Source organism: Mirounga leonina, unplaced genomic scaffold (genome assembly GCF_011800145.1).
Source record: "Mirounga leonina isolate KUSES-001 unplaced genomic scaffold, KU_Mleo_1.0 Mir_268, whole genome shotgun sequence".
Lineage (NCBI taxonomy): Eukaryota > Metazoa > Chordata > Mammalia > Carnivora > Phocidae > Mirounga > Mirounga leonina.
The window spans coordinates 2,186,340-2,202,275 of NW_023270649.1; the positions used below are offsets into that span (position 1 = coordinate 2,186,340).

At 42.9% G+C, this 15,936-nt stretch overlaps 1 pseudogene; it reads left to right on the forward strand.

Moving 5' to 3' along the window:
• Positions 1-10,092: 10,092 nt before the first annotated feature.
• Positions 10,093-15,047, forward strand: LOC118026642 (annotated as a pseudogene).
• Positions 15,048-15,936: the final 889 nt, after the last annotated feature.

A 15,936-nucleotide genomic window follows, 5' to 3' on the forward strand; every position in this document is an offset into this window, starting at 1 on the left:
GCATTTTGAAATCTCGAGAGTCTCTGAGGAACGATTTATTACTTAAGGGAGAAATTTCAATGCTATGAGTCATCTTCCATGGAATTTAAAGTTGGTTGTCTGGTGAAAATCGTGAAGAGAGCCATAAAAACCCTTACACCTTTTCCAGAGTTCATTTTGTCCCCCTTCTTTATGAGGGAGGGAAACGGCCGTGCCCCCAAAAGTTCACAAAGCACGTCTCCCGTTTCTGAGCAGAATGCAGAGGGTTTTTGTCGTTCTCCCAACAAAGCAGATCTCCTTCCCCTGAGGTTCTAAACACAGAAGAGGGTAGAAAGATAGGATTGATTCTAAATGATGGATGACCTTACGCCTGGTGGTTGCAGTAAGCCCCGGTCCCCTGATTGCTGACTTCGCAATAACATCCATCAACACAGAAGGTTTCATGGAAAGACAATAGCCGCGGGCTTCTTTTCCTGGTTCTTAAAATTTTCCACTTGAGAAACTATCCATCAATGTGAGAGAGAGAGAAAAAAAAATGGAGACACTTTCTTTTCCTGAAATGAGAATGTCATGATGTCAATGATAAATGCATGTACAGAAAGAGTCCAAAGGACGGTGCTTCAGAAGCCTCACGAGCAGACAGAGGGCACCCTCGTGGAAGGAGGAGATGCGAGGTTTGGTGGTTGCACGTAGCTGCTGGAATCGTGTGCCCAAACGGTGGTGGGAAAGAGCTGAGGCACGACCACGTCTCAGGAGGCTGAATTCATGAATTTAAATGAGACCCAACCCTCCCGGGCTTAAGTTCCGACTCGAAATGGGGAGGTGGCGTAGGTAACGCACTTCATCAGGCTCTTGAAAGGTGTCAACGTTGGTGATGCAAAAGGCACATTTTGCCTAAGCCAATCTCGTCAACAGGAGCACAAAATCAGGGGTGGTTATGGAGACACTGAATATACACTATGTTTGGAGAATGCATTTCTGAACATTTGAAATCAATGCAAAGTTAGGAAAAAACTCCACGTTGGTGAGAAGCCCCTCCTTTCATGAAACTCTTGGTGTATCACTTGGGGGGTGTCTTTCACATTCTCTGACATCTAGTGGCCACACTCACCGTAATGATTTGATCATCATGCATCATTCGGAGCACTAGGATTCACTTTTCTGATCTTCCTTGAGACAGGATAGTCCCACATGTCACTAGCTTGGGAGAAGATCCAAATTAAAAATTCCCAGGATGGTTTCTAATGCAGGCTGATTGCTTTCACACGACCATAAAATCAAAAAAATCTAAGTGGAACCATCCTAAGTCAAGAACCGCCTGCGTCTGAAGAGCAAAGTTTGCCTTAGCTCCTTTGGATGAACCAGTTTCCGATGCTGGATGAAGTGTTAGGTCTGTGAATTTTTCTTCCAAAGATGCCTTCATGTCAGATGTTGGCCTCGCTGGAGATGGGAGGGGAGCATTTTCTACCAGGGCCTTCATTGTTTTAGAACTTTTGTCCTTTACTCAGGCATCTGAGTTTGAAATCCATTAACCACAGTTTCAGGAACTACGAGGGCAGGATCCTTGGGGTTCCCATGTTGTGGTGCATGTTGGAGCAGAGATGCTCAGAGAATGGCCCCCTATTTCTATTTCCCAATAGGAATGCAAATTCCTCAGTCTTGCCCCTCACCTACTGAATCAGAATCTCTGACTATCAACCTGTGAAGGTCATTTCATCTCTCCGGAGCTTAGACTCCCCAAATATCCCGCTGCTTCCATAATCTACTCAAGGGTCTAGACATGGCGTCCTGGAAAATGGGAGGAAAGAACTCAACGTGAATGGTTTTGCCATGCGTTGACTCTGGGGAGACGGGTAGCCTTCTCCAAGGCACCAACTGATCATTACGTATCTTTCTTTGTGTGGATTTGGGCAACAGAGCTGAGCCACAAGCACTTTTCTTTGATGAATGGGTTCGGGGGATGGGGTTAGCTCAGACTTCCTTCTCTGCTGGCTTTTGTATCTGCTGTTGCTTGTTTGATGGTTCCAATAGGTGACCATCAGCAGTGACTTGGGTCCTAGGTAGGCAGATGTAGACATCTTTCCTGACTTGAGAGTTTGGGGTTCAAGCATTAGCTGCTGCTTACCCCACAGAAATGCTTCATGAATGAAAACAATAGGTATTGGCAAATATATTCTAACACTGCTGTTACTAAGATAGACCCCAGGCTTTGTATGTTAAATTATTTTGTTCTGAACCCACCATCAGTACATTGAAAGACTTGATCTAACCTAGTTTATGATGGGGATCTAAATTTTACTCAGAAGATAGTGTAATAAATTCTATTGCAATCCCAAATTGTTGTTAGTCCTGGCACTCTTTGGCAAAAGTAAAGAATTGAAATTAATAAATATTCCCACTCTTCTAAGTATTTTATTAGCTATTAATTACTTTATTAAGTAATTAGGCATTTACTATGATTAAGTAGTGTGAGGTATTAAGTTTTTGTTAAGTACTCCACATTCAAAATACCTTTAAACGGGAAGATTGGAAGTCACACACTGTGTAACCATGGATTTAAGTTTGCCCTGTTTTAGTTCATTTTATAGATGTATGTGTTTTTAGGAAAGCTGATACTCTGGACATCTCCAGAAGCCACAAGTTATCAGGAAGGATTGTTTCAGTTTTGTTAAGATCACGTCTATATTTCCCTTCCAAACCCACACAAACCCTTGAGATGGCCAAGTGGACATTGATTTGGAGGGCTGTTGATAACAGCGATGCTTTATGGTCTTTATTTTCTCAGTCACTGTGGTTTTATAATGCTGATAAAACCTACCCAGCAAAGAAAAATAAAGTTCTGTGAATGAGCCGGTTCCTCCCCCCCGACCCACAGAAATGAGTTCTGCTCTCCAGCACAAAATAGAAGGAACAGAAGCAAATAAATAAAATGTGCGGACGTTGAATTAGCATTAAATGTTCCTTGGTAAATTTGAGTCCAGAAATATGCGGCAACATGAAATCAGTTATGTGTTTCTCGACACATATATACCCCTGACGCCAATGACTAAAACTAACAGCTATTTATTTATTTGAGAGAGAGAGAGAGAGAGAGAGAGAGAGACAACCCAAGCAGGGGGAGGGGGAGGGGGAGAAGCAGACTCACCCCTGAGCAGGGAGCTCGATACGGGACTCGATCCTAGGACCCTGGGATCATGAACTGAGCTGAAGGCAGAGGGTTAACCAACCAGGCGCCCTCAAACCAACAACTATTTTGCAGCTCATGAGTCCTGGTTTTGCAACAGAGGCTGGTTTTGGGTGGTGGTTCTTCTGGTGTTGCACGGACGACCTCATGGTGTGGAATGCCAGCTCGGATTCAAGGCTTGCACAAAGGGGCTCTACCTGTCAATGGGGGAGGGTCTGAGTCCCACCGCAAAGGCCTTGGACAGGGCAGGGCACGGCCGGTGGTCCGTTTGCAACAAACCCCACTTAGGAACATGTGCTACTGCGATTGGGATATCTTCAATGGTATCATGTTTCGGCACAAAAGGACACATGTATCGAATCAGCTTGCAAACCAACAAACATAAACGGCACAGAATTTTTCACGGAGCTTCCCAAGGATGTGTTACAAAAAATATTTAAATCCAGGAAGAGGTGGTAGGTATTGTCAGATGGGGGAAATTCAATTCAAGGTTATATAGGTTTGTCACTGAAAGAGTATTTGACTTTGGCTCTGTAACAATGCATTCTCATGTTTGGTTTTTTTAATTGAGTATAGTTGATACACAATGTTATATCACTTTCCAGTCTCACATGTTCAAGGGAAAAGAGTAAAATGAAAGAGAATGCAAAAAAAAAAAAAAAAAGAAGGAAAGAGAATGTGTAATGTTCATGTCAGGAGAGGGGGAATATAAGAATAGATTTAACTTAATCCAAGAAAAGGCAAAAAATAAAAGGAAAAAAGAGGAGAAAATGAATGTTAAGCGGAATATATAAAATAAGTCAGAGAAAATCAGCCCAAATATATCAGACATAATAATAAATGTAAACAGTTCAACTTGCCTCTGAAGAGACAGGTTTTTCTAAAAGTGAACAAAAAATAAAACAAAAATCCAAAGAGACTCCATTCAAGCATAAAAACACAAGAGTTTGAAAGTAAATATTAGCGGAAAAAAAAAAAGGAGTCAAAGTAAAGCCGACATATAGCAGTGTATTAGGGAAAAAAAGATGTTCAGGCAGAAATGACTATGGTGGGTCCTGAGATTTGTTACTTAAAGAAAAATGGGAACCGTGTATCAGGAAAATGCAACAATCTTTAAGGGATCAGAATCTAACAACATAGCCATAAATACACAATTCAAGCATTGTCACAATTACATGGAGAAACCAGAAACATCACAAGGACAAAGAGATAATTTAATACTTTCTCTTGAAATGCATCAAACAGATTGAAAACTAGAAAAGGAGACTGTGGACAACACTGAGTCCAACACATAGAAAATTCAGGCTCATTTCAAATGTAGAGGTGGGTGGTATGAGGTCTGAACAATTAAAATGAGCCAACTGATCAAACTTCTATTCCAACACAGAGAGGATACACATTTTCCCAGTCATTTTGGCACATTTCTATTAAATGAGCACATACTAGATCATAAAGGATTTTTTTTTTTACAAATGATAAGTGTTGTAACTGAAATCATATTTTCTAATTGAAATGAAACAGTGAAATAATTTATAAGAAGATCGTCATCCCCCACCTGTATCTTTGGAAAGCGAAAACAGAATTCCCCATAACTCATTAGTCAGAGATGTAACACTACAACATAGATCACAAAATATTTAGTGTCACAACCCACCCATGTACCCAAACAGGTATTGTGATATTGGGGGGGAATATATGACCTGAAATGCGTATTCTAGAAAATAAAATGTGCAAAGTTCTTGCACTCAATATTCAACTGAAGATATTTTTATTTATTTTTTTTTTTTTAACTTTTAGACACTCTTTCTTTTTTAAGATTTTACTTATTTGAGAGCTCGGGAGAGAGAGAGCACAAGTAGGGGAGGGGCAGAGGGAGAAGGAGAAGCAGGCTTCCCACTGAGCAGGGAGCCCAATGCGGGACTCGATCCCAGGACCCTGAGATCATGACCTGAGCCGAAGGCAGACGCCCAACCATCTGAGCCACCCAGGCGCCCGAATTGAAATTCTTATTATGTAGCTTCAACCCTGTGCAATGGATATATTTCATTACAAAAGGTAAAACAAAAAAACAAACCACCCCCCCAAAACCCAAATACTGTCTTAAGCATCTTAATTAGTGAGCATCCTGCCAGATACTTGAATTACCAACCTACACATACTTTCTAGTTAGAAGCATGATAAATGACTCAAAAGAGATTGGGGTAATACCTTGATGGGGTATTTTGTTTTTCAGGGTAGGTTGTAGAATAGTACCCTGAGGGCCCTTGGGCAGATCAAAGAATGAAGTTTTACTTTGCAAAGATAACAAGGCCAAACTCTATTTGGAGAACGCTTGAGATATCCCTTTGTTTACTCTCTGAAACTTTTAACGGGCAAGGCGGGTCCTTGTTTGCCTTTTCCCCCCGTGGCCTGGCAACATTATGTGGGCTCTTAGTATGGATAATAGGATGCCCTAATTTGACAAAGATGGTACCATCTTGTATTTTTTTTTTTAAATATTTTATTTATTCATTTGACAGAGAGACACAGCGAGAGAGGGAACACAAGCAGGGGGAGTGGGAGAGGGAGAAGCAGGCTTCCCACTGAGCAGGGAGCCCGATGCGGGGCTCGATCCCAGGACCCTGGGATCAATGACCTGAGCCAAAGGCAGACGCTTAACGACTGAGCCACTCAGGCACCCCCATCTTGCGTTTTTATATTCCTTAACGTGCTATAAAGTGTGTTCACCTATTATATGTATTTGCTGATGTGCAATCTGTCCAAATAAGCACCTTCGATTTTTTTGGTCATCATATCAGTATTATAATTCTAAAATAAAAATAATAAAATAATTATAAAAAATTATATATATATATATTTTTTACAAATGAAGACACTTAGCATAAATGAGGGTGAAGCACTGTCTCTTGGTTTCATTTTGCTGTTATAACAAAAATACAACAGGTTGAGTGGCTTATAAATAGCAGACGTTGATGTCTCCCAGTTTGGGAGGCTGGAAGTCCTAGATCGAGGTGCTGGCAGATTTGGGGTCTGAAGAGCCCTCTTTGGGGTTCACAGACTGATGTCTTCTCACCACGTCCTTACAGGATGGAAGACACAAAGGAGCATATGGGGCCTCTTGCATATAGGAGCACAATCCCACTGATGGGGGTTCCAGCCTATGACCCGATCACCTCCCAAACTCCCCACCTCCTAACACCATCGATGTGGGGATTAGGTTTTCAACATATGGATTTTAAGGGGGACAGAAACATTCATTCTAGAGCTATGAGCATATCGGACAGCTGGATTATTAATAGACATTGTCCTGGTAGGGAACCAATGAAATGGTGACTCGAAGCAACGGTGAAGAGCAGGTGTTATGTACCGAAGACATGATCTACTAGCGCTGATGGGAGGGTCAATGTAATGGGCACATCCTCAGATTAAACACGCTGGATATAGGAATACTTCTTTGACATGTGCTATTACCCACACAATAAGTGACCTACCTCAGTAGTGATATTATCTGAGATCCAGTGAAATCCCTTGAAAAATCGACATGCTAGAGTCTGATAAATATGGCATGGATCCACTGGTTTTAAAAATGACACCCCTCAAATCAATATTTTCAAATCCCGAAAGTTAGGGAGCGTGATATTGTGACTTAAAATAAAAAAGGTATATTTATTTCTCATCCTGGTCCTGCCCCAGAGCTAAGACCCTTGGAATTTCCTAAAGGAGACAGTCATAAAGGTGTCTTTTGTTATGTTAATGAGACGACCTTTGGATGCCCCTAGGTCATCAAAGGATGGGGGCTAGTTGCCAAAGGAACCAACCAGGTTGTGATTGGGGGGTTGGAATTTTCTGGGAAGGGGAGAGGGTCTGGAGATTGCGTTAATCCCCCAGTGGCCAATGATTTAATCAATCGTGCTATATGATGAAGCCTCCATAAAAATTCAAGACAAGATGGGGTCTGGAGAACATCCAGGTTGGTTGACCCAGAACACATCCAGGTGCCCAGAGGTGGTGCCCCCGAGCAGCTCCACTGGGACAGAAGCTCCCGTGTTTGGGACCCTTCCGGGCCACGTCACAGGTACCTTTTCTGCTGGCTGTTCATTGGTATCTTTTTATATTCCTTAATAAGCTGATATTCTAGTAGGTAAACTGGTTTCTTGAGTTGTGTGAGCCACTCTAGCAAACTGGGGAGAGCTACGAAGGGGGTCGCGGGCACCTCTGATTTATAGTGGTCGATCCGGAGTAGGTGACCACCTACTGGGGCTGGCGTCTGAAGTGGAGACCGTGGTGAAGGACTGAGTCCCTACCCTGCGGGATAGGACGCAATCTCCAGGTAGACAGTGTCAGGATGAGTTCGGCGGTAGGGCACCTGGGCAGTGTCTGCTGAGAACCGCGGGATTGCTTGTTGGTGTGGAAAAAAATGCATGCCGTGTGTAGAGCACCTGGAATGATTTTTGGAGTTTGGGGGGTGGGGAGTAAATAGAATAACCCAGCATGAGGGAATATTAGTGACATGCGGAGAATATGGTTTCATTTTCTAAGTCAGACCAAAGGTAGCTAAATAGAAACAAAACACCGTGAAGGGTTTTCCAATCCAAATGCAATCACGGTGCCAACACAGAGCTAGCAGGTCTTGACATTGACCAAAACGCAAAATAGGGAATGCAATGTTTCGGAAAGGGGATGCCTATGGCTGAGTGAGAGGCATTTATGAGAAGCAGTCTGTGTGTCATGGAAGCCAACCCCAAATCGGCTGGCCGGCTACTTTCTGCACTCCTGGACAGTGACTGTCCACCCAAGATTAGGTGTCTCCACCACCACTGGGGTATGTTGTATTGCTCAGAACAGATGGGGTGGGGATTTCAATTTGAACCAGTCGTTGCTCTCATGAAAATGAACACACCAAATTCTGCTCTTGCCACGGGGTGTTTTAGATGGTTAGAAAAGACAGAATACACAAAGAAAGTCCTGTTCTGGGTTTTCAAGACCTTCTGTATATGGGGCCCCTTCTTGGTCATTCCTATCTTCTTATTGTCTATCCTTGTATCCTGTGGATGCATACCCAGTGGTAGAATTATTGGATCGTACAGTATTTGTATGTTTAGTTTTTTGAGGACCCTCCATATTGTTTTCCAGAGTGGCTGCACCAGTTTGCATTCCCACCAACATTGTAAGGGGGTTCCCCTCTCTCCACACTCTCCCCGACACTTGATATTTCTTGTCTTTTTTTATTTTAGCCATTCTGACTGGTGTGAGGTGGTATCTCATTATAGTTTTGATTTGCATTTCCCTCATGATGAGTGATGTTGAGCATCTTTTCATATGCCTGTTGGCCATCTGGATGTCTTCTTTGGGAAAACGTCTATTCCAGTCATCTGCCCATTTTTTAATTGTACTGTTTGTTTTCTCTATTGAGTTGTAGGAGTTCTTTATATATTTTAGATATTAACCCCTTGTATTTGTTTTCTATCACCTCGTAGCAAATTATGGCAAATTCAGAAGCTTAAAATCACGCACATTTTTGATCTCACTGTTTCCCTGGGTGGGTCAAGGGTCTGGGATTTTTTTTTTTTTTAAAGATTTTATTTATTTATTCATGAGAGACAGAGAGAGAGAGGCAGAGAGAGAAGCAGGCTCCCAAGGAGCAGAGAGCCCGATGCGGGACTCGATCCCAGGACCCTGGGATCATGACCTGAGCCGAAGGCAGATGCTTAACCATCTGAGCCACCCAGGCACCCGGTCTGGGATGTTTTAATGGGTCCTCTGGTTAGGGTGTCACAACACTGAAGTCAAGATGTTGGCTGGCTGTGTTCTCCCTGGGGGCTCAACCGGTAAAGTATTGCTCTGAAGCTCCTTTAGATTGTTGGCCAAATCCATTTCTTGGAGCTGGAAGACTGGGGTCTGTTTCCTTGTTAGGTGTTGGCTGGGGGGTCACGAGGTTTCCAGAGGCTGTCCTCAGGTTCTTGCCACATGGCCCCTTCCATAGGCAGCCCACAGCATGAGTGCTGTTTGTTTTGTCAAGGCCAGCAGGAGAATCTCTGTTACTCCGAATCTCTCCCTCAGTGAAGGTCTGGATCCCATTTAATGAGCCCTCACCTGATTAGGTCAGGCCCGCCCAGGAACATCTCCCCTGTATTAACTTGCCCTGAGCACATTAGGGATCTTAACGACATTTCCAAAATCCCTCTGGCCTTTGGCACTTAACATCACATAATGAAGAGATCAAGCAGCCCGTTATATTCACAGGACGTCCATACCAACTGGCAAGAATCATAGAGATTATCTTGAAAACTCTGCCTACCAAGCATGCAACTCTTGATCTCAGGGGTCACGAGTTCAAGCCCCACGTTGGATGTAGAGATTCCTTAAATAAATACCAGAAGTTCACATCCCTACCAAATGAAAAATATATTCATTTCTTCTCAAGGTTCCCAGGTGTGTCTTAGAAGGATGCCCCTCTCTCCGGAAGTTGTATTTGTGATATCCCCCCAAGATTGATCTCCAAATTCTTTTAAGATGTCATTTTCACCATCAATGGCATGTTGTTTTTCTCTTCAGCTATTCCTTGTATGATGGTGGATGGAAACTAAAACGTGGCTTCATGACATTGTCTGGGATGCACAGATACTCTTGGACGAACCGAAATCTTTTACACGGCAAGTTTGCAAAAATTAAGGGCACGTAAAAGTAATAATCCTCCCTGGAGGTCGAATAAACACCAGAACCGGGAAGAAGACCCATCCAAACCAAGTTCTCAAATACTTCAAAAAAGAGTAAATGCTACAGTCTTAGAATATTACAGGATTCTAACAAATTCTAATAAAATTATAATATTTTAAGCATATCACGGAGAGGAAAAGTTGTGATTTGTGGAAGGATGTTCTTTAGAACGTCAGGCACTTCATAACTGAGATAATCTGATAAGGAAATGCATGATTAAAATCTCCTGGACTGGAAACAGCAAAATCTTTGATATCGGGAAAGTCTGCAAGCGGCTTGAATTCAGAGACGCGCCCCACACTGCCCTGAAGCTCATCCAGACTCGGGACTGGTGTGATCTGTGTCTGTTCTCCACCCACAAAGAAGAAGCCCAGCCTGTCACAAGGCTGGTTACTGTTCTTCTGCTTTCGGTAAGTGGAAAAGCCTTGGGGGCGGTAGAGGGGGCTGTTGCCCCATGGAAGATGAATGCCCTTGGAGCTCGGCAGGTCTGCCTTCCTGTTGCAACGAACACACAAAAAGGGAAAAAGCAAAGCAGGACAGTGAGCAAAGGAGGGAGACGGTTATTCTCGGTGACTTGATGAGCGCCTTCTGGGATGCTGGACGTGGGGATGGCGCGGTGGGTCTGCTCAGCGGAAGGCAGACCTTGGGTATAAATCTTAAAGATGCGAGAAGTTCAAGTCAGCAACCTGATTAATCTCCCCTGGGGGCTATACGGGCACCTCTGGGTTCATTCATTAGCTGCAAGGGTAAAGCCAGACATGTGCTCTTAGGGGACACAAAGAGCACAGACAGGAGAGGAGGAAAGTGTAGGTGGGTCCACCTTCCAGAAGGAGCTGTGAAGAACAAAAGTGCATGGTGGTCCCATCGGCAAAGGCAAATCAGGGTCACCTGGCAAACCCATTTGCCATCTTCCTATTCGTGTTTTGTTTGATTTAAATCTTCTGCATGCTGTGCACCTCGTGTTTGCAGATCAGAGTCTAGAATGTGTGCAGCTGTGCGTCAGAATCAAGCCGTCCTATCCCCCACTCTATGGGGAAAGCCGCGTGCTTGGCATCAGCCCCTGGATAGGAGATAATTCTTCTTGCCAAGTGCTCAAAACTCCATGGCCAGCTATGTGGTCTCAGGCAAGCGGGTGGATGTGCGCATACACTTTTTGGCTTTGGTTTTGGGTTTTTTTTCTCAGCTTGTGTTTTCATTGATGATTTTCATCCTTCCATTTGATGAGACATTCTGTTGGTGTTTGAGTATTCTCTTTCCCCCCTCCCCACAGTTTTATTGAGGTATAATCGATACACCACAAAAGCTTGCAAGTGTGTGATACACGAAATTTTTTTTTATTATTTTTTTAAGATTTGATTTATTTATTTGAGACAGAGAGAATGAGAGACAGAAAGCATGAGAGGGAGGAGGAGGGTGAGAGGGAGAAGCATACTCCCCGCCGAGCAGGGAGCCCGATGCGGGACTCGATCCTGGGACTCCAGGATCACGACCTGAGCCGAAGGCAGTCGCTTAACCAACTGAGCCACCCAGGCGCCCTGATACACGAAATTTAATGAGTTCAGACAGATGTCTACAGCCGTAACACCATTACCACTATCAAGATTTTTTATTTTTTATTTGTGTTTTGCTTGGATCCCCCTTTTTTGGTGGTGAGGTCAGTTAATGGGAGATGCACCAACATGACACAGTTTTTAAGTGCACAAAATGCCGCCCGATTCCACGTACAGGAGGTAGCTAAAATGGCCAAATTTATAGAAGCAAAATAACAACAACAACGACAACAATAAAACCCACAAAAAAACAACCCCAGAATGGCAGTTGCCAGGAAGTGGGGAGCTGATGATCAGTGGGTGTAGAGTTTCAGTCGTAAAAGATGAGTAAGTTCTAGAGATCTGCAGTACAGCATCATGCCCGGAGTTAGCAATGTGATTTTGTGCACTTTTGAGCAACTCTTAATAAGCGTCTGATTCTTGCTTTTGACCCAGCAAGTGATTGTAGCAGAGGGAAGCAAAAATCCCTCGGCAAGCTCTCCAGCGACTCAAGATGCCATGCAGATGCTTTGAACATTAACAGGGCAGGTGTATGAAGCCTTCACCTTTTATGATAATGGTTTTATTTCTTTTGAAGGAAAAGGAGCACATTTCACTCTACTTCCACTGTACTTCTGTCCCTCGGTAGCTGGAAATGCAGAATCCCCCTGATTTTTCTCATGTGGTATACAGGAGCTAGGACATTTCTTTTTTTTCTTTTTTTCTCCCCTCCTTTGTGTCTGTCTTTGATATTCTACCCGGGTAGGTTTGAAACTCAAAACTTTTCCTTTGTCTTCGTATGAGGCATTCAGCTTCTTTGGGACCACTTCCTGACCTCAGAGGTGGAGAGAGCCACTGGGTGCATTGATAGGATCCTGTCATTTCAAACAAAATCACATTCACTTTGGTGGAGAGCCGGAGGCCTGGGTGGTGTAAAATTGTGTCGTGTGGCATGAAAGAAATAGGACAAGACGTTCCAGGTGCGATGATGTGTCCCGTTGGTCTACTTTGGAGAGCCAGGAACTTAGAGCAAAAGCATAATCATGGGGGGAAATGAGGATTTGAGGTGCTCCAGGCAAACATGCAGATGGGACCCATGTCTTTAATGGGTAGTTGTGCGGTGTTATGTAGACTCATACGGGACAAAACTATGTTCCTCTAGGACAGAGGAATCAAAGCAAGGCCAGGTGGAAGGAAATTTGCATAAGAAGACTCTCCCCCGGTGTTCTCCTTTCTGACACCGTATGTCTGAGAAGCTTGTGCATGATACCTGATAACGTGTGCATGGGTAACTGGTAACTTGTACCCCATTCTCCCTTCTTATGTGGAAGAATTATGAGTGGGGGCACTTAAAATTGAACTGAAGGGTCTGATAGAGCGTTTTGAAAATTTTCATCACCTTACGTGGGGTGATGTCCAGCTGCATCATTACTGGTGGGCTGGACCACAGCTCTGTGGGAAGCTTTGTGAGCCCAAAAGTTATTTCGATCTGTGATAATTAAATGTTAAGGATATTTGGAATCACTTTGCATGGCCTTTTTATATTTTTCTACAAACTGGTTATTCTGTTAATCTCCTTGCAGTGCTGCCAACCATTAGTTACTATATTCATGGAATTAGGATTTCCTTATTTTATTTTTTTCCTTTTTACTATTACTAGTTTTTTTATTTTTAATTTAAATTCAGTTAGCGTGTATTATTTGCTTCAGGGGTACAGGTCTGTGATTCATCAGTCTTACACAATTCACAGCGCTCACCATAGCTCATACCCTCCCCAATGTCTATCACCCAGCCGCCCCATCCCTCCCAACCCCCACCACTCCAGCAACCCTCAGTTTGTTTCCTGAGATTAAGAGTCTCTTATGTTTTGTCTCCCTCTCTGGTTTCATCTTGTTTCATTTTTCCCTCCCTTCCCCTATGATCCTCTGCCTTGTTTCTCAAATTCCTCCTACCAGCGAGATCATATGATACTTGTCTTTCTCCGATTGACTTATTTCACTCAGCATAATACCCTCTAGTTCCATCCACATCACTGGAAATATAACCATACTATTCTAATGCACATATATTATCATATGGGTAAAAATAGAGATATTACATCATACATATAGGTATCATATATAATTATATACTACATATTATTATTATTTTTTAAAGATTTTATTTATTTATTTGAGAGAGCCAGAGAGAGAGAACAAGCAGGGGGAGCTGCAGGCAGACAGGGAGAGCGAGAAGCAGGATCCCTGCTGAGCAGGGAGCCCGACGCGGGACTCGATCCCAAGACCCCGGGATCATGACCTGAACCGAAGGCAGACCCTTAACCGGCTGAGCCACCCAGGCGCCCCATATATTACATATTATAATATACTTCATGCAAACATATTTGTAGTTTTATATGCTTATATTAATAAAACATTTGCTCTTTATATATAGTATAACCATATGAATATAATGTGCATGTTTTGTATATAAAAATACAGACACAGCATAGTACGTATAGATATCACATATATAATTATATATTACAGAGCCGTAGCACATCACCCCCTACGGCTGCAGTGGTCGCTCGCGTTCCGCCGTTCTGGTCCCTGCCGCCCTTTGGTGTTGCGGCCACCGTGGGACCCTGGCCGCGCTCGTGGTGCTCCTGTCCTTGTTGGCGGCGGGTGTTTTGGGGAACTAGTTTAGTATATTAAGATCACTAGGGTCTGTTGTTTTCCGAGATGGAAATTGGTCTATACCAGGAGAGCGAACTCCAGACGTGGCTGCATTGTCCATGGGCTTCTCTGTTAAAGAAGGAAGACCTTTCTTGGCCAGGACTTGCGGTAGGTAACCTGTTCCATCGTCCTCGGGCTACCGTCATGGTGATTTCGTACCCTTTGGAGAATGCAGTTCCTTTTAGTCTTGACAACGTTGCAAAGTCCATTCACTCCTTATTTTCTGAAGAAACTCCTGTAGTTGTGCAGTTGGCTCCCAGTGAGGAGAGAGTGTATATGGTGGGGAAGGCGAACTCGGTTTTTGAAGATCTCTCTGTAACGTTACGGCAGCTCCACAATCGCCTGTTCCAGGAAAACTCTGTCCTCAATTCACTTCCCCCCAGTTCTCTGAGTAGGAACAATGGAGTTGATCTGCTCTTTCTTTCTGAATTGCAAGTGCTACATGATATTCCAAGTTTGTTGTCTCGACATAAGCATCTAGCCAAGGATCATTCTTCTGATTTATATTCTCTGGAGATGGCAGGTTTGGATGAAATGGGGGAACATTATGGGAAACATCCTCAACAATTCAGAGATGCTTCCAAGATCCTCGTTGATGCTCTGCAAAAGTTCGCAGACGACATGTACAACTTTTATGGCGGGAATGCAGCGGTAGAGTTAGCGACCGTCCGATCATTTGACACCTCTCTTGTCAGGAAGACAAGGACAATTCTTGAGGCAAAACAAGTGAAGAACCCATCAAGCCCCTATAACCTCGCATGTGAGTATAACCTTGAGTATCCAGTGGTTTTCAACATGGTACTTTGGATAATGATCGCCTTGGCCTTGGCCGTGATTATCACCTCTTACAGTATCTGGGACATGGATCCTGGGTATGACAGCATTATTTATAGGATGACAAACCAGAAGGTTTGAATGGATTGAACTCTCCTCATGCCAAACTTAGAAAAGGGGTTTGGAAATTGGCTGTTTTGTTAAATCTTTTAGTGTAGTTTAAAAGTAGATGGTATACTTTAAATTTATAAAAAAGAAAAAAAAAGGAATTTTGTTCTCCGTGTGCCTGTGATGTTCTTCTAGAGTGAATTATAGTATTGATGTGAGTTGATTTGTGGGCTATAGATTCCATAATATGCTCAAATATGATATAACCATTTAATATAATTTCATTCCATTTAACATTTGGAAATGTGCACTGAAATAAATGTAAAAAACTTAGAATAACTTGTGTTCTTTATGTTGGGGAAAATGCACTGAATTTATTAGACAAACTTAGGAGTGCTTAACTTCCTTACACAGGACAGGTGAAAATGACATTTGGGCCGTTCTATCCCATGAACCATTTGTAAATGTCTAATTTGATGTAAATATCTCTGAAACAGAAGGTATTTAACTTCAAATAGCCCTACAGTGACTGAGATTGAGAACTGCATCTGATTGACAGAGGGTGGCTGTTTTTTAACCTCTTCTGAAAGTTTGGTGATCCAGATCCCGAGGTGGATATGAAAAATACTACATAGATCTAAAAAGAAACTAGCTTTGTGCAGTTAATAGATACCTATAATTATACACCCAAAAACCAATCTTGGGGGGACATCTTGGGGCTTGACTATTTTATAGTCAACTTTCCTCCCTGCGCAAGTTACTATTCATGGTTTATGGTACAACGTCATTCTCTAGAATACTAAGTGGAAGTAGATGCCCCCTACTTTTCATGTGGAAGTGGATCAATGTCTATAAAGAGTGACAAAGTTAATACTGATTCAAAAAAATAAATAATATATTGCACATAATAAATAATACAATTTATGTAAAT